This window comes from Dromiciops gliroides, chromosome 2, assembly GCF_019393635.1.
Source record: "Dromiciops gliroides isolate mDroGli1 chromosome 2, mDroGli1.pri, whole genome shotgun sequence".
NCBI lineage: Eukaryota > Metazoa > Chordata > Mammalia > Microbiotheria > Microbiotheriidae > Dromiciops > Dromiciops gliroides.
In genome coordinates this window covers 322,768,247-322,792,086 of record NC_057862.1, presented here as the reverse complement: position 1 = coordinate 322,792,086, position 23,840 = coordinate 322,768,247, and positions in this window count along the sequence as shown.

Sequence of the window (23,840 nt, the reverse complement as noted above, 5' to 3'; positions counted from 1 at the left end):
ATTAGAACCACTAATACCATATAATATTGAGCAAATTTAACCCAGATTCTCATGGCCTCATTTTTCTCTCTTGCAAAATAAGGAAGTTTGACAAAATGATCTCCAATGTCTCTCTCAGTATAAACCATTTCAGCTTTCTAGTATATCCAGCTTGCTCTAAAGTAGGGGTATGCCAACAAATTGAAATTACTGACAAAAAATTCCTTGTACAGCAAATTAATTCCTGTTTGTTAATGATATCTCCCAAGAAGAAGGGACACATCCTCTAAATACTGTGTTTATTTTTCTAGTCACCACTAATCTCCTTATCTTTCCCCTTATTGAAAATGAATTACTAGTTTGCAAAAAATAGTATGCAAACCCTGACCAACTTCCACAATAGCAGATCAACTAGCTTATTTATTGTCTCTGTCTCTACCCACCCCACCAAAACAGCCCCTCCTTATTTGGTATTAGGTCTGTTAGAGCCACTGCCCCATCAAGGGCAGGTTTGGATTTAGTTCTTCAGTTAAGAAGTCTGTTCATTTAAATTTAAGTTATTAAATTTGGCTCTGAAGGGAATTCTGTCAAATTAAATTTTCACCACTCCACAATCTAAAGGATCCTTAGATTTTTTTATTTCTGTAGCCTCCCAGAGATAAAAATGCTGGTAGGGGTAAGACTGAAAAGGGAGGGCAGGTAGAATCTGAGGCCACAGTAAATCAGACCTGGAAGGTATCTTAGAACCCAAAATTTCAAATGTCTGAGGTAGATATAGATCACCAAATGTTAAGGAATCATCAAAGGCCAGCCTGAATGAGAAAGAGTATGGAATTTGGAGTCATTCTGGAGCCCGGAATTTGAATATGATTGCTCTCTCATTTAATATGTGTGAAACATCAAGGCAAATCAACTGACCTCTTTTGTAAAATGAAGGGTTAAGATTAGATGACTGCTAAGGTCTCTTCCAACTCTGAATTTGGGATTCTATGATAATCAGAAGACAAAATATCACAGCTAGAAGGGACCTTAGTGATCATCTGAGTTATTAGCGTAAAACGATTCTTTGGTACTTAAAATAAATCACCTCCTTTGGAGTCCAAGTCAGGAGGTGGATTCTCTCTAACTCACTACTTCCCCATTACTCAGCCTCTAAAACATCTATGTTACGAAACATCAAATTTGAAATGTTCAAAACCAACCATATAATATTTTCCCTCAAGCTTTGCCCTTCTAATTTCACTATTCTTGCCTAATGGCAACTTGGTGGCACCATCCTTCACCCTATCTCCCATATGTGAAACATTGAAATTATCAAACAATTGCCAAGCATTTACCAAACTCTTTTATCTCTTTTTTCTTCTTCATTTCTTCTATTCATTCAGTTTCCACTTGCTGTAGATTCTGTTTCTCTATAGCACCTCTTAAATTTAATAACTTTTTCTTTATTCTCATTGCATTCCCTTATTATAGACCTTCACTTGTTCTTTTCTAATAACCATCTAACAGTCTTCCATCTCTTACATCATGCCCCTATTTAATTTACATTCATATTGATGATTATATCAGACCATGCCACTCTTTAGAAAGTTGCAGCGTGCAGAGCCAAGATGGCAGAGAGAAGCCAGCACGTTGCCTGAGCTCTCCTTTGGTTCCCACAAAAAGAACATTAAATCAAGCCTCTAAAGAGATTATGAAACTACAGAACCTACAAAAAGACAGGGAGATACAATCTTCCAAACTGAGATAATTTAGAAGACTTCAGGAAAGGTCTGTCTCACTGAAGCAAAAGGTCTGTGCAGCACACCTCAGCTCAGCACAGCATGGAGGAGGCTGGGGCATGACAACAGGAAGCTCTAGGCCACAGCCGAGCAACTGAGGCCTCTTGATCCTGGCTCAGCAAGCTGATGGTGCAGCAGGCCATGGGTGAGATCCATCAGCACCAGCAGAGAGGGCAGGCTGCCACCTAGAAGGCCACCCACAGGACAGGCATGACCAGGCCTGGCCATTCCAGCATGCCAGGAGCAAGCAAAAGGAGCAAGCACAGGGAGTAGGCCCAGGGCAGTGAGAAATCCACAAGTCATAGAGGCCTCAGAGTAGAAAGCCAGTGGCACAGCTCCTATCCCCCAGCACAAGAAGCTTGAAACAGTGACACTGGTGCCCCAGGAGTAGAACTTAACTTTAAAAAGAAATAAGCTGCAATATGAGTAAGAAACTAAAATGGGCTCTTACCATTGAAAGCTTCTGTGTCAACAGGGAAGAGCTAAACACAAACTCAGATGAGGACAATACTCCCAAATTGCCTCAAGAGGGAAGATGAATTGGTCTCAAGAACAAAAAGCCTTCTTAGAAGAGTTCGAAAAGGATTTTTAAAAATCTACTGAGAGAGGAACAAGAAAAAATGGGGAAAGAAATGAAAGCTGCACAAGAAAATTATGAAAAAAGAATCAGCAGCTTGGAAAAGGAAGCATAAAGATTGATTGAAGAAAACAATTCCTTAAAAAATTCATTTGACCAAATGGAAAAGGAGGTACAAAAGCCTAATGAAGAAAACTATGTCTTAAAAATTAGAATTGAACAGTTGGAAGCTAATGACTCCATGAGACACCAGGAATCAGTCAAGCAGAATCGAAAGAATGAAAAATAGAAGAAAATGTGAAATACCTCACTGGAAAGACAACTGACCTGGAAAATAGATCCAGGAGAGACAATTTGAGAATTATAGACTGCCTGAAAGCCATGATCAGAAAAATGAGTCTAGACACAATATTACAGGAAATTATCCAGGAGAACTGGCCTGATATTACAGAATCAGAGGATAAAATCATCATTGAAAGAATCCACTGACCACCTCCTGAAAGAGACCCCAGAAGGAAAACTCCAAGGAATATTTTAGCCAAATCCCAGAATTATCAGGTGAAGGAGAAAATACTCCAAGCAGCCAGAAAGAAGAAATTTAAATATCATGGAGCCACAGTCAGTATTGCATAGGACCTGGCAGCTTCAATGTTAAAGGACCACAAAGCTTTGAATATGATATTCTGGAGGCAAAGGAGCTTAGATTGCAGTCAAGAATCTATTACCTAGGAAACTGATCATTTTCTTTCTGTGGAAAAGATGGAAATTCCAATGAATTAGGGGACCTTCAAGGTTTCCTGATGAAAAGACCAAAACTGAATAGAAAATTTGATCTTAACAAAGAAGATTCAAGGAAGTTTAAAAAGGTAAACAGGGGAAAAGAGTTATCCAATAAGGTTAAACTCATTACATCCCTACTTTGAAAACTAATCTTATAACTCTTGAAAACTGTATATAGATAATATATATATGTGTGTGTGTGTGTGTGTGTATGTGTGTGTATATATATATATACATATATGTATATATATATATATATACATATATGTGTATATATATATATACATATATATATGGGCAGACAGAAGGATTATACACAGAAGGTATAACTATAAATTGTCTTTGATGTGATGACATAAAGAAAATTAAGGGCTAAAGTATTTTATGGGGAGAAGAGGAAAGGGGAGGTGGAATGGGGTGAATTACATCATATGAAGAGGTGCAAAAAATCCTATTACAATAGAGGGAAAGAAGGGAGGGGTGAAACCTTGTTTTCAACCTTACTCTCACTAGATTTGATTCAAAGAGGGACTACATATAATATTCATTTGGATAAAGAAATTTAGCTTATTATTTAGGAAGTAAAAAGGTAAGGGGAAAAGGGGAGGACTGATAGAAGGGAGGGCAGAAGCAGGGGGAGAAAAGGATAAAGAAATGTAGGGGGGCTGATAAAATGGAGGACAGATTGTGGAAGGCAGGGTAAGAAGCAAAACATTGATGAGAGGAATAGGGTGAAAGAAGGGGTGAAAAATACAAAGGGGGTATAGACAGCTAGTAATAATAACTGTTAATGTGTATGTGATGAACTCTGACATAAAATGGAAGTGAATAGCAGAGTGGTTTAATAATCAGAAATCCTACTAATATGCTGTTTACAAGAAACCACATTTGAAAGGAGAGTGACACACACAGACTAAAGGTAAAAGGTTAGAGCAGAACATATTATGCTTCAGCGAGTGTCAAAAAAGCAGGGTTACCAATCTTTATCTCAGACAAAGCAAAGGCAAGAATAGATCTAATTAAAAGAATATAAAGGAGGAAACAACATCTTGCTAAAAGGTACTAATAAGATAAGAGTATATCAATACTAAACAAAGCATGTGCCAAATGGTATAGCATCCAAATTCTTAGAGGAGAAGTTAAATGAGTTACAAGAGGAAATAGCAAACTATACTAGTGGATTATGCATATTTCTAATGCATTTTTATTAATTTATGTGTAAGTACTTTGCTCTAAATGCATGTGCTCTACACATAGTAGGAAATTAATGTCATTGAATTAAATTGTGTTAAGGAGTACCTCTTATGACTTTTTTTCCTATATAGAACTATTTTTTGTTCTGTTCCACCTGCATTAGAACATGGTACCTTACTTGGCCTACTTACTTAGTAGAGAAATATTATGTACAAAATAAAAGTCTATAGGAGAGAAAGGCATCTGTACCTCTTTGGCTAATGATATTGGCATGGTGCCCAGACCTTTTTTTTTTTTTTTAACATATAAGATATTTTATTTTTTTCCGTTACTGTAAAGATAGTTCTCAACTTTTGTTTATACAAGCTTTACAATTTCAGATTTTTCTCCCTCCTCCCCTCCCTCCACCCTCCCCTAGATATAGTTATATCTATATTATCGATATCATAGTACATATAGATATATATATATCTACACCACACACACATATATATATAACACATAATAACATTAATCCTATTTCTGCATTAATCCTGTTATAAAGATAAAAATCAGAGCAGTAATGCAAAACCTCAAAACAGAAAAAAAAAACAACAGCAGCCAAAACAAAAGAAATAGTATGGTTCAATCAACATCTATACTCCACAGTTCTTTTTTTTTCTTTCTTGGATTTGGAGATCCTCTTCTATCACGAGTTCCCTGGAACTCTTCCGTGCCATTGCATTGGTGAGAAGAATATAGTCCATCACAGTAGGTCAACACTCAATGTTGATGATACTGTGTACAATGTTCTTCTGGTTCGCTCATCTCACTCATCATCAGCTCACGCAAGACCCTCCAGGTTTCTCTGAACTCCTCCTGCTCATCATTTCTTACAGCACAATAGTATTCCATTGTATTCATATACCACAACTTGTCCAGCCATTCCCCAATTGATGGGTACCCCCTCAACTTCCAATTCCTTACTACCACGTAAGAGCAGCTATAAATATTTTTGTACATGTGGGTCCCTTTCCCCTTTCCATGATTTCTTTGGCAAAAAGACCTAAAAGTGGAATTGCTGGGTCAAAGGGTATGCACAGCTTTATTGCCCTTTGGGCATAATTCCAAATTGCTCTCCAGAATGGTTGGATCAGCTCACAGCTCCATCAACAATGAATTAGTGTTCCAATTTTCCCACAGCTTCTCCAACATTTATTATCTTCCTTTTTTGTCATTTTAGCCAATCTGATAGGTGTCAGGTGGTACCTCAGAGTTGTTTTAATTTGCATCTCTCTAATCATTAGAGATTTCGAGCATTTTTTCATATGGGAATAGATTGATTTGGAATTGATTGAATTGGGTGAGACTGAGAAACTTACCTACTTAAGAATTATTAAATTAAGGGGGCAGCTAGGTGGCACAGTGGATAAAGCACTGGCCTTGGATTCAGGAGGATCTGAGTTCAAATCCAGCCTCAGACACTTGACATTAGCTGTGAAACCCTGGGCAAGTCACTTATCCCTCATTGCCCTAAAAAAAAAAAAAAGAATGATTAAATCAAGACCATGACTGGCTGGCCCTGAGTGGGGTGTTGTTTTCAGATGCCGTGGCCTATTGATGTCAGCAGGAGATGACCTTCAACTAATCAGCATGAAGGATCTCCCATTTTGGAGAGGGAGACAGGAACTAGGAAATTGAGGCTGGCTCGCTGGAACTCTCTCTCTTTTGATCCAGAACTGGCTTGGTGGCAGGAGATGGAGAACAGGAGGGCTCCCCTTTCCATCCAGGACTTTGGTGTGACTTCATGTAGACTGCTAAGAAAAGCAAGGGTTTCTCTCTTGCTATACTGACTCTCTCTTCACTAACTTCTAATACACTTTAATAAATCCTTAAAAACCTAAACTCTTGCTGAATTTATCAGTGATTTTAGCCAGCTTCCCCTCCCCAGTTTGGGGGGGGGGGCAAGTTAGGACTCACATTTAGATTTTAAACATCACAATAGAGGGGAAGATGGGGGGGTGCTGGGGAGTGAGTGAACCTTACTCTCATCAGAATTGTGTCAAAGAGGGAATAACATACACACTCAACTGGTTATAGTAACCTATCTTACCCTGCAGGAAAGTAGAAGGGAAGAGTATGGGGTGGTGGTGATAGAAGGGAGGGGAGATTGGAGTAGGGGGCAGTCAGAAGCAAAAAAACCTTTGAGGGAGAAAATGGTGAAAGGAAATAGAGAATATAATAAATGGCATGGGGACGGATATTCAGTTAGCAATATTAACTGCGAAAAATTTTGAAGGAAGTTTTTCTGATAAAGGCCTCATTTCTCAAGCACATAGAGAACTGAGTCAAAGTTGTTAACGTAAGATCCATTCCCCAACTAATAAATGAACAAAAGATATGAACAGTTTTCAAATGAAATAATCAAAGATATCTATAGCCATATAAAAAAATGATCTAACTCACTATTGATTAGAAAGATGCAAGTCAAAACAAATTGTGGGGTACTATCTCATACCTATTGGATTGGATAATAGGATAGCAGAGGAAAATGATGAATGTTGTAGGGGATATTGGGAAAATAAGACATTAATGCACTGATGGTGGAGTTGTAAATTGATTCAAACATTCTACAGAGCAATTTAGAACTATGGCCAAAGGCTATAAAGCCATGCGTACTTTTTGACCTAGTAATATGACTATGAGGTCAGTATCCAATAAAGAGGTAAAAAAACAGAGTTAAAGGACCTATATGTACAAAAATATTTATGGCAGCCCTTTTCTGGTGCAAATAATTTGAAATTGAGGAGATGCTCATCAATTGGGGAATGCCTGAACAAATTGTGGGATGAGATTATGATGGAACACTATTGTGCTATAAGAAATGATGGGCAGGATGCTCTCAGAAAAACCTGGAAAGATTTACATGAGCTGATACAGAGTGAAATGTACTGTATAAAAAGTAACAGCAATATTGGAGGATGATCAGCTATGAATGACATCTATTCTCAGCAAAACAAACATCCAAGACAACTCAGAAAAACTTATAAAATATGTGATCCATCTCCAAATAAAAAACTGACAGTGTCTGAATACAGATTGAAGCATACTTTTTAGATTCTTTTTCTTAATTTTTTGTCTGTTTTCTTTCAAAACCTGACTAATGTGGAAATGTTTTGCATAATTACACATGTATAACTTATATTGAATTGTTTGCATCCTTAATGAGGTTGGTAGGGATGGAGGGAGGAAGAGAATTTGGAATGCAAAGTTTTAAAAATGGACATGGGGGGCAACCAGGTGGCTCAGTGGATAGAGCACTGGCCCTGGATTCAGGAGGACCTGAGTTCAAATCCAGCCTCAGACACTTAACACTAGCTGTGTGACCCTGGGCAAGTCACTTAACCCCAATTGCCTTACCCCCCCAAAAAAAATGGACATCGAAATTGGTTTTTGCTTGTAATTGGGAAAAAATTAAATTCTAAGTAAATGGAAAAAAGAAAAAATTAACACCATTTTTTCTATTGATTTCATTACATAATATTATGTGGTAGTGTTAATGATGGACAATTTACTTAAAATAGAAAATCCAAGCACAATTGATAAAAATCCAAGAACAAGAGGCAATCTCAATGTTAATACCTCAAAACAAACCACTTCACAAAAACTCAGAATGGAAGGTTATGAGTTCAGTCTGGTCTTGGCCCTACAACTAGAACCTTTGTGATAGCAAATTGCCCATCGTTACCAAAATGTTATTACTTCCCTGCCTGAAGTCTAATCCATATCCCTACAAGAATTTGACAACTACCATGACTTGGCTCCATTGCTGCTCACTATAGGAATGCCATATATTTTGGATCTGGAAGCCATGGAAACCCCAGGAAGGTTGCCCCATTCTGGGAAAAAATAAATCAGTGCAAGGTAGGTAGAATATACACATCAGGTCGAAATTTCCTCAGCACAAATGTAGATAAAAATGAATATCTACATGTGGCTGTCAGCTCAATGATGTTGTGTATGTATGTATGTATGTATATATATATATATATATATATATATATATATATATATATATATTTGTGCATGTATATTTGTTTACATTTTAAAATATATGAAATAAATAGAAGACAATTTTTGGGTGTAGTGCAATAACAACTGAGTGAAGGGAGAGGAGATCAGGGAAAACTACTTACAGAAAATAACACTTGATTTGAGCTTTGATTGAAAGTAAGAATTCTAAGAGGCAGGGATAAGGAAGGAATACACTACAGAAACTTGGGACATCCAGTAAGGCACAGAGACAGGATATGAAATGCAATATGTAAGTAATGGCAAAATGACCAATTTTATGGGCCCTAATTGTACTTGAAAGGAAGATGAAGTATAAGAATAATGGGGGTGTAGATTGGAGTCAGGTTGTGAAACACTTTAAGTAACAGACTGATAGGAATCTGTATTTGGTCTCAGAGGCAACAGGTTGGAATTTACTGAGTAGAAGAGTAATGTGATTAGAGAAGTACTTCATGAGAATATGTATATAGATTTAGAACTCAAAGGGATCTTGGAGATTATCATTTCCAAAATCCTCATTTCACAAATGAGGAAACTGAACCTTCAAGAGGTTCAGCAACTTGCCCATGGCTACAAAGTGTCTGAGATAGATTCCATACTGCAAACTCCCTGACACTAAGTCCAATATACTATCCATTATGCTGTTTCTGGAAATTCACTTGGGTAATTATGTGGAGGATAGAACAAAAAGGGGGAAGATGAGGCAGGGATACTCATAAGGAGGCCACTGCAAGGGACCAGGTGAACTAATGAGATTATGAACTAGGGTAATGGTCTTATAAGTAGAGAAAAGTTATGAGAAATATTATGAAGGTCGAATCAACAAAAATGGCAACTTGATTAAAATATGATACAAGGCATAGTGAGGAGTAGAGGATAATTCTAAAACTATGAACCTGGGAGACCAAAAGGATGATGGTGCCCTCTATAGAAAAAGAAGTTGGAAGAAAAGGGAATTTAAAGGGAAAGATAATTTTTAGATAGCTAATTTTTAAATGGTTATGGAACACACAAATCAAAATGTTCAATCATTTAAATGATACATAGTATTTTAAGGTTTCCAGAGAAGTTTCCACATCTCTCCTTTGATCCCCATTTTACATATGGGGAAACTCAGACAAGCAAGGGTTCAGTGACTTGCCCACACTCACTCACACAGCTAGTAAGTTTCTGAGGCCATATTTGAAAGGAGGTCTTCCTGACTCCAACGCCAGAACTTATTCTAGTGTAGCATCTAACTAGTGACATAAGACTGGATTTCAGGAGAAAGACATGGGATGGAGATTAACTTGACTGTTTGAGGATATGATTAACTTCTTTTAAAAAATATCCAACATAAACTATGTGCAAAGTTCTATAAAATTGTGCATACCCTTTGACACAGCAATACCACTATTAGGTCTATATTAAAAACAGATCATAAAAAAGGGAAAAGGACCCAAATGTACAAAAATATTCATAGCTGCTCTTTTTTGTGGTGGAAAAGAATTAGAAATTGAGGGTATGCCCATCAGTTGGGGAATGGCCAAACAAGTTGTGGAATATTATTATGGTGTAAGAAATGATAAACAGGCAGATTTCAGAAAAGCCTAGAAAGACATGATTGATGTTGAGTGAAATGAGCAGAACCAGGAGAACATTGTACACAGTATCAACAACATTGTGTGATGATCAACTGTGATAGACAATTCTTCTCAGCAATGCAATGATCCATAATAATCCCAAAGGACTCATGATGTAAAATGCTCTCCACATCCAGAAAACAACAACAACAACAAGAAAAAAAAAAACAACTGTGGAAACTGAATGCAAATTGAACCATACTGTTCCCACTTTTTTTTCTTCTTTTTGTGGTTTTTCCCTTTTGTTCTGATTCTTCTTTCACAACATGACTAATGCAGAACTATGTTTAATGTGAATGTTCATATATAACCTATATCATTGCTTTCTGTCTTGCGAGGGGAGAGGAAAGAAAAGGAGGCAGAAAAATTTGTAACTAGAAACCTTATAAAAACAAATGTTGAAAATTATCTTTACATGTGACTGGAAAATAATAAAATACTTTTACGATAACAAATATCCAACTTAACCCAAATTATGAGAATCATTTACATAGATGATGATTAAAACATAGAAGCTAATGATGTTACCAAAAGAAAATGTGGAGGGATAAACTAGTCTCGTCTTTAATAACAGTGAAATTAAATCATTTGGATTCTCTTCCTGATTCTTCTTCCCACTGAGACATACCATATTGAAAAGTGTCAATGGCCTTTCAGTCAGTCAGTCAATAACTAAACATTTATCAAGCACCTACTATATGCCAGATATTGTGCTAAATGCTGAGGGTGCAAAGAAAGGCAAAATATAGTCCCTCCTATAGAGGAGCTCATAGACTTATACACAGAGAAAATTCAAACAAGCTATAGAAAGAATAAATAGGAAATGATCAACTGAAGGAAGGTATGCATCCCCTTAAGACTGACTCTTAGGATGAATTTGGGAAGAGAAACTAGAACTGACCAAAAACATATTTTAAAAATCCATGCTGGAGAAAAGTTATTTTAAAGACATGTGGGAAATAATTTTCAAATTTCTGAAAGAAGGGGAGATTCCAAAAGTATGAGGTAGGGAGAATCATGGTTGGCATTATTATTCCAAAAAAGGTGACTGATTGTTAGGAACATTACTCTCACAGTCATGCTGTTTTCACATATGTTATTCTTCTCACCTACTCAATCACTCTGACAGCAATGATAGCTCTCCATCAACACTTCTTTCACCAGGCTCAGTCTGTTTTTTCCCTCCAGTGCCTCTAACACCAGTAAAAAAGAGTACATCTCTCAAATTGGTTAAATCTATCCAGGGGTGTTTGCATGTCTCCATAACTTCAGGCATATAGTAACATCTTGCCCATAACCCTAGAATGTAACAACCCACTCCCCCAGCTCCACTGCATTCTTTTATGCTCCTACTTCCTTCTTTCCCTCCAGTGTGAAGGGTCAAGGGACCAAAGGGATCACAGATAACACCTGCCTCTACCTTCCATATATCTATGGTATTTTTCTTTGGCGTTATTTTCATACTTTTCCAATCCTATGACATTCTGGCTGAGTGTTTCCTCAGATTTACATAATTTATTGAATTCTTCTTGTTCTTCCATGACAACATGTACCTCTTTTCTCAAGTCTTTATCCTTATTCAGCCTTTTGGACTGGTTTTCTCCTCTATGAAGTTTTCTTCTCTTATTCCTGCTGCTATTACTTGTCCTGTTGCTTCTTTATTGTTACTATTTTGATTCATAATCATTTCCAGGGCATTTTATAACAGAGCATTTGCCATTTAGACCTCTTTGTCTTTATAATCTTCCATCTCTACCCCTCACCTACAGATTTTCTTGGTAGCTTTTTCTCTTACTTTCTTGTTACTAGTGCTTCCTGCTATCCTTTTGTCAAGGAGATGAAAGTTGCTGAAGACTGCTTCTGATTGAGAGAAGACCACCCATATCCCCCCACCCCCATGAAAGGATGCTTTCCAACCTTTAAAAGTTATTTTGGGTGTAGCCAAGATGGAAGGGGAAAGCCAGTGAGCTTTCAAACTCATGACATGATCACTTCAGAAAACATCCAAATAATGCCATAGGACAATGCCTGGAGCAGTAAAACCCACAGAAGAATGTGCTGAAATCATCTTCTAACCAAGAACAGCTTGGAAGGTCAGAATGAGGGAGCTGCTGTGCTGATATATGAGTGGAACCCAAACCCACAGTCACCCTAAGAAAGATCCAGTTCCAGGAAGGCCTCACCAGAGAAGGAGACCCGCAGAGCCTCTGAATCAGCTGAAGCACCAGTGTCATCTGGAACTAAGCTCACAGTCTGGTGAGAGGGCTGATTCCCTGGCAGGGGGGAGATTACAGGGGGCTCTGCTTCTGCTGAGGCAGAACTTGGGTTTTTCACCCCTCCTGGGAACCAGGAGGTAGGCTTAAGTAGAAGTGGCCCAAGTGGGGAAGGGGCACAAGCTATTCAGAGCCGACAACCACAACACACAAAGCTGGTTGCTTAGCAGTTGGTCTGGGGTCATCTATTGACCAGGGAACAGGCCAGGTAAGTGAAGAACCTTATCTTCCTTAAATCATACTACCTGGGACTTCTGAAGCTTGGGATACTGCAGCCTAGAAACAGTGCCCCACTTTAAGAAGCTAAAAGTCAAGTAAAAGAAAGGCAAGATGAATAGAGATAGAAAGGTGAGGACCATAGAAAGTTTCTTTAGTGAGAAGGACGATCGAGGTGCACCCTCAGAGGAAGATGTCAACTTCAGGTTCGCTAAATCTAAAGCTTCCAAGAAAAATATGAATTGGTCTCAGGCCATAGGGATGCTCAAAAAGGACTTTGAAGATAAAGTTAGAGAGGTAGAGGAAAAACTGGAAAGAGAAATGAGGGTGATGCAGGAAAGACATGAGAAAAAAGTCAATAGCTTGAAAAGTCAAATTGACCAAATGGAAAAGGATGTATAAAAGCTCTCTGATGAAAATAATTGCCTAAGAATTAGGATTGAACAAATGGAAGCTAGTGACTTTATGAGAAACCAAGACACAATAAAGCAAATCCAAATGAATAAAAAAAGAGAGGGCAATGTGAAATATCTTCTTGGATAAACTATTGACCTGGAAAATAGGTCCAGGAGAGAAAATTTGAAAATTGTTGGTCTACCTGAAAACCATGATCAAAGAAAGAGCTTAGACATCATCTTCCAAGAAATTGTCAGGGAAAATTGCCCTGATATTCTAGAAGCAGAAGGTAAAATAGAAATTCAAAGAATCCACCAATCACCTCCAGAAAGAGATCCTAAAAGAAAAACTATTGAGAATATTATAGCCCAGTTCCAGAGTTCTCAGGTCAAAGAGAAAATATTGCAAGCTGCCAAAAATAAAGAATTCAAGTATTGTGGAGCCCCAGTCAGGATAGCACAAGAGCTAGCAGCTTCTACATTAAAGGACCAGAGGACATTGAATATGCTATTCCAGAAGGCAAAGGAATTGGGATTACAAGCAAGAATCACCTACCCAGAAAAACTCAGCATAATCTTTCAGTGGAAAAAATGGGACTTAAATAAAAAGACTTTCAGATATTTGTGATGAAAAGACCTGAACTGAATGGCAAATTTGACTTTCAAATACAAGACCGTAGAGAACCATAAAAAATTGGAGTTGGGGGCCATACCTGGGGTCTTGCAGTCTTAGTTATGAGGACAGGTTTGGGCTGGGATACCCCTGAGTCCAGGGTGGATGAATTGTACACTGTGTCACCTAGCTGCCCCATGATGACATCTTTAGGGTTAAATTGAGGGGTGTGAGGAATGCACTGGGGGAAAGGGAAGGGTAGAGTTAGCATGAGGTGAAATCCTACATGAAAGAAACAAGGAAAGTGTTTATGGAGTTGGGGATGTGATGGGGGAGGAGCAGGACAGTAAATGAATTTTATGCTCATCAGAAAACGCTCAAAGACCTTAAAGTCATCAGAATTACCTCAAGGAGGGATTAACACCCACACCCAACTGGGTGAAGTAATCTATTTAATCTGGGTAATAAATGAGCCTAAAACTCATCAGAATTGGCTCAAGGAGGGAATAACATACAGACTCAATTGGGTGAAGTAATCTCTCTAGCCCTGCAGGAAAATAGGAGGGGAAGGGGATAAAGAGAGAGGGGCAAAAGAAGGAAGGGCAGATTGGGGGAGGTGACAGACAGAAGCAAATCCCTTTTGAAGAGGGATAGGATAAAAGAAGATGGATAATAGTTTAAATATCATGGGGAAGGGAATAGGATGGAAAGGAAAAAGTTAACAATAGTAATCATGAAAAAGAGAAAAGGGGGAATAATTGTACCAACAATATTTATAGCAACTCTTCATGGTGGTTGAGAATTGAGAATCAAGGGAATGTCCCATCAATTGAGGAATGACTGAAGAAGCTGTGGTATATGATTGTAGTGGAATGGTATTGTACTATCGGATATGACAAACAGGATGATCCCAGAGAAACCTGGAAAGACACATGAACTGATGTATAGTGAAGTGATCAGAGCTGGGAGAACTGGGAGGACACTGTGCATAGTGACAGTAGTAATGTTCAATGAGCAATTGTGAATGACTTAACTACTCTCAGCAATACAATGATTCAAGACATTCCCAAGAGACTGATGATGAAGCATACGATCCACACCAATAGAAAGAACTGATCAAAAGAACACTTGTGTATTGTACATATGTAACCTGCTTGCTGTCTTATGGATGAGGGAAGAAAGGAAGGGAGGGAGAAAAATTTGGAACTCTAAATCTCATGAAAATGAATGTTGAAAACTACCCTTACATGTAACTGGAAAAATAAAGTAAGTGTTTGTTGCAAAAGAACAAAACAACACAAAACAAAAACTTATTTTGGTTGACCCTTCTGCTGACCATGGACTTGCCCCCTATTGTTCTAAAGCATCATGGAAGACCTTTTTGCCTAGCACCTCCCATTCCAATCACATAGAGAGGTTCATATTTCTCATTAAAGTAGAGGTACCATAAAATGCACTGATGGGCATGGTGTCCAAAATACCAGTATCAAAAACTTGGGTCTAGTAGGCCCAATAGAGTTTTGTCCAAAGGTTTACAATATTCTTTCTAATCTCTGTTGGCTTCTCCTACTCCTACTTTCTTTTTCACTCAGCCTGATGCCAGCACCAGGAATAGTGGCAAGTTAAATGATCTGAGGTTTCACAACAAAAATACAGGCTATAACTTGCCCCATACTGCTGTATTGCTACCACTGCAACACCTGACAAGAAAACCACAACATTTCTATATTTCTATAGTGCATTAAAATTTGCAACATGCTTTTCTTAAGTTATCTAATTTAATCCTTAAAATAACCCTGTGGGGTTGGTACTATTAGTACCCCCATTTTACAAATGGGGAAACTAAGACTGAGAAAGGATAAGTGTCTTGTTCAAGGTCACACATGTTTTTCATAGAAGTTGGGATATCTTCTTACTCATGGGGAGGGGTATAGGGAAATATTTCCTTATAATTCAATTTCAAAATGTGGATAGTAATACCACTACGACTATTTTCTTCCAGTAAGATCTTCTATTGAAGATCTATCTGATGGGGAATTTTGTATAAGGGAATTGACCTTTAATATTCTTTTGTTTTTGCTGGGCAATGAGGGTTAAGTACTTGCCCAGGGTCCCACAGCTAGTGTCAAGTGTCTGAGGCTGGATTTGAACTCAGGTCCTCCTGAATTCAGGGCCAGTGCTTTATCCACTATACCACCTAGCTGCCTTTTTTATATTCTTTTTTTTTTAATTAAAGTATTTTATTTTTTTCCGTTACATGTAAAGATAGTTCTCAACTTTTGTTTATATAAGCTTTACAATTTCAGATTTTTCTCCCTCCCTCCCCTCCCTCCCCCCCTCCCCTAGACAGCAGGTAATCTGATATAGGTTATATATATATATATATATTGTGAGGGAAAAATTCACCCTCTTCTCAATAATTCTCAGGAACTCAGCAGCGAAGTGACAAAAGCTCTTTTATTCCCTTCTCTCAAAGAGGCACCCTAGTGTGCAGCTAAATGGGTGCCCCCAAAAGGGGGCTCACAGGCCCTGTTTTATACCCTAGTCCCTAATGCAAATGGACCTTCCCCTGTTTCATCACTGGTCAGGGTTACAATCTAAACACAAAAACTAGCTAATCGGAACGCAGTATTCCCACCCCTCTTCCTTGTATGGGCATAACTCAGTAGTGGACCTTATACTTCCTTATATGGACAGAACTCTGGAGAGGACCTAATTGAGACCAGGGCTCCTTGAACCATGTGACCTTGCTAACCTGAGGGGGAGGAGGGGATCTGAGACCTTTGTCCTACAAACAGGTCAGGGGAGTATGACTGACTGTTATATCCACATTGAGAGAAGACAACTACCCATTTCTCATAATCCCTCCTCTTTATTTTTGACTATTTGACTCCTCTCATTCCATTTATTGAATATTTCCTCTGCCTTTTGGTCTAAATCTGTGAATCCTATGCTATGTAGGCAGATTAGAACATCAGATGACCCTTTTTGCCCCTCTGGGCTGTGTTTCTTTCTTAATTTAGACTCAAGATTTGGAGAAATGCTCAGATGCCATGGTAAAGAGAGTGGCCAGCCACACCAACCCACGAGTCCCAGCCCAGTTAGGGGGTAAGGTTGATCTTCCACCACAATACCACCATAGGTCGGCTCAGGGGAGGATCAGGGATGAAAAATCTACCGAGTTGTTCTCGGTTACTTCCCATGTTTGGACACAACTCATATTACCCAAGACCAGAAAACCTCTCACCCATCTGGAGAGACAGGCAGGATGGTTTCCTGGGACTCCAACAAAAGTGGATATGATCTTTTCTGCTGTCCTTTTTATCACAGGGAAGAGTAGCTCCAAATCCCTGTGACTCTCACCCTTTGCCAACCCATTCTGGTATAATTGAAGGAGACACCAAAACCCCTCCAGGCTAATCTGGACTTAGAGTATGGGTAGCTGGTCTTCCCAAAGCACTGACCCATTCCATCCGAGCATTTCAATCTCCAAACCCAGTTTCTGTCTCCACTGTCTGTCTCACATCCTTAACTTCACTGGCCTGTTGGGTTTCCTAATTTCCCTTCTGGACTTGGAGAGATTATTTCTGGAGTCTTAAAAAGATAGGGGAATGTAGGATCCAAGGATATTTTCAAAGGATATTCCTATTCTTCCTACAGGATCAGTTCCTCCTTCAGATGCCCATATACCAAATCCTTTTTGCTCCTCCACTACTTATTTGCCTGAGCAGCTCCCACTACCCCAAAATGTTACCTCCCTTCCCCCTTTTTGTACCAGACTGGGTATATTGTACATTAAAGTCTTTTTAAACTTCACGTTCAGTCGATCAGATTCCTTATTAACAGTCCACTGCTCATGTTTTGGCTCTGGTTTTTCTTCTGGAAAAGGTGTCCCTTTTACTTGAGAGTAGTGAGTCCAGTTTTGCTCCTCAGTCCTCACTGCAATGTCAGTGAAAAGTAACACCAGGAACGGCCCTTCCCAATCAGGCTCCAACTTGTTGCTCTTCCAGGCTCTTATCAATACCCAGTCTCCAGGCTTAAATTGGTGAGCTGGAAACTCGAGGAGTCTGGGCCAGAAGTCCCTTCTGTCAGAGTAAAGAAACAGAGGCAGAGAGGCCAGAAATATCTGAGAAACATGCTTTTCATTTCTATTATTGGGAACTCTGTTTCCCTTCCCAAGTAAGGATCATATATATATACATTTAAGGCTTGGCATACCCAATTTTCATTAGACCCAAATTTAGGCAAAAGGACTGAACCTCCCTTGAGGGGAACCGCAGCCCATATTAGGCAACAATATAATATTTTATCATTCTCTTCTTGTATTTTCCTCTATACTTCTCAAGTTTATCCCAAATACTAATTTGTCTCCCAAAGGGCTGTCTTTGGGAATTTTAGGGAGGTGTACTTTCTTCCTTTTCTGTGTTACTAGACATGGCATTCCTCATCTTTCATGAACCCTTTGAATTCTTGGGGACCACCCTTGCCTGGCACACTACTTGGCATCTCCTGGCACATTGCTTGGCACACCTGGTGCTTACAGACTCCAATCGCCTGGCACACTGCTTGGCCTGGTTGGCACCCTAGGTACCTACAGACTTTAACCGCCTGGCACCCTGGTTGGCATGCCTGGCACCTCTGCACCCCAGGCACGTATGGACTTTAACCGCCTGGCACCCTGGTTGGCACGCCTGGCACCTCGGCACCCCAGGTACCTATGGACTTTAACCGCCTGGCACCCTGGTTGGCATGTCTGGCACCTTGGCACCCCAGGTACCTATGGACTTTAACCGCCTGGCACCCTGGTTGGCACGCCTGGCACCTCGGCACCCCAGGTACTTACGGACTTTAACCGCCTGGCACCCTGGTTGGCACGTCTGGCACCTTGGCACCCCAGGTACCTATGAACTTTAACCGCCTGGCACCCTGGTTGGCATGCCTGGAACCTTGGCACCCCAGGTACCTATGGACTTTAACCACCTGGCATCCTGGTTGGCATACCTGGCACCTTGGCACACACGGACTTTAACCACCTGGCACCATGGCACACCCAAAACCAAGAGAATCCAGGGACCCCAGGATCCTGCATCAGGAGTGAAAAGCTGTTCCAGTGAGAGATGCCAAGAATTCCCCATGCTGTTAAAAACTTCCCCAAGCCACCTGCAAAGGAGTCCATAAAGTGATCATCTTTACCCTTCTAATTTAATAAGACAATTAAAGAATCTAATACCATTGATACCAGTTGCCATGGCCAAATTCAACTTTGTGTTTATCATGCCACCTGGGATGATCTTGGGGGTTACCATAAAAGAACAGAAGTTGGCAAGCCTCATGGAATACAGTATAGGGGAAACCGGGCTTGTTTGCTCAGATCTGATAACTCAGAAGAAAGGCAATTAATATAAAAGAATGAATATCTAAAAGCTTCAAGGAAGGCTTTCAGTTAACCAATAAACTCAAACAGTATTTAACCCTTAGCAAAATCACAAAACCAATTTACAATAGCATGCAACAATTGCTAAATATTACCATAATTTTCATCTGTCAATAGTTTACCAATTAAAACATGGAATCAGTTTTCTCAGGATATTAAAGTAGAATTCTCAAACTTTTTTTTTTTTTAACTTTTTCTTTTCTAAGAAAAGGCACAGAATTCACACTCCCCTTTCCCAAGCAAATGAATTGCCTGGGGCTAACTGGTCTTTGTTAATCCTAGACTCTTGAAGGACCCATAGGCCTCCCCCACCTTTCCCAAGCAAACCCTTTTGTTTTTCTAATGGGCCTAGTTTACCAGAGAAGTTTCTTGGAGCAAATTAAAAAGAACCCCCTCCCCACAAAACCAAACCAAAGGATGGACACTCTCCAAGAGATACTGAGTAACTCCAGGACCACCACCCTTCACTCCAGTCTCCTCCACCCCCAGGGAAGACAAGATAAGGTGTGGCTGCTGTCCCTGAGGTGTGAGGGGGGGGAGTGAGATGACCTGAGGGATCTGGAGCTGCCCCTCACCCAAATTCCCTCAGCCACCACCAGTGGGGGATGGCCCTCCCCCAACAAGATACCCCTACAGTCAGATGATGACCCCATCAGACCAAGCCACGCCTCCTCACCATGCTCTCTTCTCATGAGATGAAGTTCAGGGACCTCCCTCCTGGCTTTCCCGCCCAAAGAAAACATTATACTAAACCCAGATAACATTTTGCTCTATCCTCACAATCCTGGGAGGTAAGCTTTCAAATTCACCCAATACCCCTGCAAAAGACCTATAGCAGTGACTCCCGACCATGAGCCTAACAAACCAGAGCGCTGGCTTTTCCTTCCTCCCCACTGCAATCCCTGTTTTGATAAATTCTTACCCCCTTGGTGAGCCTGCTCCACCCTGCGTTTGCGATGCCTCTGCTGAGTTCCTTGAACTCAGGAGGTGGGGGTGGCTCCCACTCCGGGGGTGGCCCCCTCTGGGCTCTCCGCTCACTATCACTGGTGAAGGGCACTGGGAGTGTTGGAACCCCGAGGGCCCTGCAGCTCCTTACATTTCAGTGGGACCTCCAATTGTGAGGGAAAAATTCATCCTCTTTTCAATAATTCTCAGGAACTCAGCAGCGAAGTGACAAAAGCTCTTTTATTCCCTTCTCTGGAAGAGGCACCCTAGTGTGCAGCTAAATGGGTGCCCCCCCCCCTTTTTATATTCTTAATCACAGAAAAGAGGACCATTTCTGGAAGGTTAAACTAAAGGTAAAAATTCAATTACTTTAGGCTATTCTTTCTTAAGGTTTGGATGAGTCCCTTAAGTGATCCAGGAAAAAAACACAACAACAACAACAAAATCAAGCAATGCCAAAAGATGAAAAATGATAGGTCATGCCCTGGGTGAATTGTAAAAGTCAAGTCAGTGACAACAAGAGAGAGACTTAAAGATGATCCTAGAGCCTGAGAAGAAAAGTAGAAAACACAAAGAAAAAGGAAGTTTTAAGAAGCCATTTGGAGCTGGCAAGGTAGAAGCATAAGCAGAGATAACTTCCACAAATAGAGGAAATGATAAGACCCTGGGAGTGGCCTGGGACAATCCCCTTCATTTAACCTCCCCCCCCCCCAACACACTACGGATCCCAAGGTGGTAATCCTGTATCTCTTTTCTCCCTTTGAACTCCATCCTATGAGAGTAAAGGTTTTTCTTCTGGGCCAGTGCAAATTTGCTTACCTTTATTTGATTTTAACATTTACTTTGTCTTTAAAAAACAATGTTAACCATTGATATTTGCTTGTCAGATTATGTCTTTTGGGGACTCCAACTGAGAGGAAACGGTTGGGGGTGGGGGGAACATTATCCTCTGATTAGATTTGGAGAAAAATCTAACCCTGTGGACTATTGCTAGAAGCACTATCTTTGGCTTTCTTACCATGCTGTTAGTGCTTCCATTTCTATGGCTTCCAGTTGAGGAATTCTTCCCTAGAAACTCCATTTGAGGAAGAACCAGAAACAGCTATCTATGCTTACTTGAAATCTGGCTAAGCCCAGGACTCTCCAGATGACTTCTCTACCTTGATCCTCACAGGACTCTCACCTCTTTTATTTTTCTTTTATGTATGGTCTTCCCTCTATTCAAATGTAAGCTACTTGAGGTTAGGTACTGTTTTTCTTTTTGCTTGTATTATTATTCCCAGGGTTTAGCATAGTGCCAGGTACATATCGCATAATGAATTCTGCATGTGTGTGTGCACACATGTTTGTATGCATGCATGTATGTACATAGCTATAAAGTGGTAATTATCAAAAAATCTGATACTGACTAAGAAATAGAGAGGTAGATCAGTGGAATAGAATAAATAGAAATTACATTATTGTAAATGACTATAGTAATCTAGTATAAGATAAACCCAAAGACCCAAGCTTTTGGAACAAAAACTCATTATTTGACAAAAACTGCTGAGAAAACTGGAAAACAGTATGACAGAAACTAGGTATAGACCAAAATCTCACACCGTATACTAAAATAAGGTCAAAATAGCTACATAATTTATACATAAAGGATGATACAATAAGTAAATTAAGGGCATATGGAATTGTTTATCTGTCAGATTTATGGACAGGGAAAGAATTTAGGACCAAAGAAGATATAGAGAATAAAATTAAATATAAAATAGATCATTTTGATTATATAAAATTAAAAAGTGTTTGCATAAACAAAACTAATGTAACCAAGATTACAGGGGAAATAGAAAACTGGGAAAGTATTTTTGAAACAAATATATCTGATAAAAGCCTCATTTCTCAAATATATATATATATATACATACACATATATATACATATATATATATATATAACTGCATCAAATTTATAAAAATACCAGTCATTCCCCAATTGATAAATGGTCAAAGGCTATGAATAGGAAGTTTTCAGACACAGAAAACAAAGCTATCTATAATCATAAGAAAAAGTGCTCTATATCATTATTGATCCAAGAAATGCAAATTAAAGCACCTTTGAGGTATCACCTCACACCTATCAGAATGGCAAATATAACAAAAATGGAAAATATTGGATGTTGGAGAGGATGTGGGAAAACTGGGACACTAATCCACTGAAGGTGGAGTTGTGAAAAGATCCAACTGTTCTGGAGAGCAATTTAGAACATGCACATTGGCTATAAAATTTTTCATACCCTTTGATCCAGCAATACCACTGCATCCCCCAAAAGAGAAAAATACCTATTTGTACAAAAATATTTATAATAGCTCTTTTTGTGGTGGCTATGAAATGGAAAGCAAAGGAATGCCCATCAATTGGGAAATGGCTAAACAAACAATGGTATATGATGGTGATGGAATATTATTGTGCTATAAGAAATGATAATCAGTTTGACTTTATAAAGGGTTGGAAAGACATGAATGAAATGATGTATTGTGAAATGAGCAGAACCCAGAGGACATTGTACACAGAGACAGTAATATTGTTTGATGAAGAACTGTGAATGACTTGAGTATTCACAACAAGACAAAAAATCCCAAAGTACTATTGCTGAAACATACTATTCACCTCCAAAGAAAGAACTGATATTGATGGAACAGACTGAAGCATTCTATTTTTCACTTTCTTTTTTTCCATTTAATCAAGTTTCCTTGTACAAAATGGCAAATATGGTAATGTTTTACATAATGATACATGTATAACCCATATCTGATTGTTTGCCACCTCAGGGAGGGAGGTGAGGGAGGGAAAGAAGGATAAAAATTGGGACCCTAAAATAAAAATAAAAATGTTAACTATTTAAAAAAAATTATGTACATATCTATCAAGCTAGTTAGGAGCTGGGGGCTTAGATCAAACAAAAGACTAAAAAGAATCGCTTATTGCTTTGATACTATTTCCTAGAGTAAAGGAAGAGTTATGCAGAAAAAGCACTGAGAAATTAGTAGGTAGCAATATGAGGAACAAATATGAGTTATTAAGCCACTCTGGTCACCACATTACTCCATTATTGCTACACTATGAAGATGTTCACAGTGGCCTGTTCTATTGCAAAATGTTCTAAATAGCAAATGGCACTGTCTCCCAAATGCCAGAGCCTCATCTGATTGGACCTAGAATGCAGAAGAAGAAATTATTAATTATTCTTTGGAGCCTCAGAAATTGGGGAAGCAAGGATGTGACCTAGTCCAGGGTCATTTTGTGGCTCTCAGAGAAATACCTAGTACAGTTGCTCATGCTGCCAGAACAGCCAACAATCCACCACAAGGGGAGTCACCAGATATAGAGAGAACACACTACCAGCACAAGGCCCAAGAATGAAAACCCCGAGTTCTGGAAGATGCCTAGTGTTCTGGAAACAGCCTGCCTCCCTTCAGGGAGCGTTCAATCTCCCCTCTCCCAAAAGGGGAGGTCCTTCAAAAGCTGCCTTTGGAGACTTCTCCTTCTGACCTCAGTAGCATATATAGCCTTGGTGTGGGCCAGGTGTGGCCCCTCCCAAATGATTCAGCTAAAACTGCGATATTAATCTTTACCACAAATAATTTTTACCACACCCTTTTGTTTCCCTTAAGAGTAAGCTAAGTTCCTTGACACAAATGGGAGTGTATCCTTTTTTTAGTGAGGCAATTGGGGTTAAGTGACTTGCCCAAGGTCACACAGCTAGTAAGTGTCAAGTGTCTGAGGCTGGATTTGAACTCAGGTACTTCTGACTCCAGGGCCAGTGCTCTATCCACTGTGCCACCTAGCTGCCCCCAGTGGAAGCGTATTTTATTCCCTCCCTGAACCAAATCTGATGAGAGTAAGGTTGCAACAATGCTCACCCCTTCCTTCTTTCCCTGTATTGTAATGGGTTATTTTTGTGTCTCTTCATATGATGTAATTAACCCC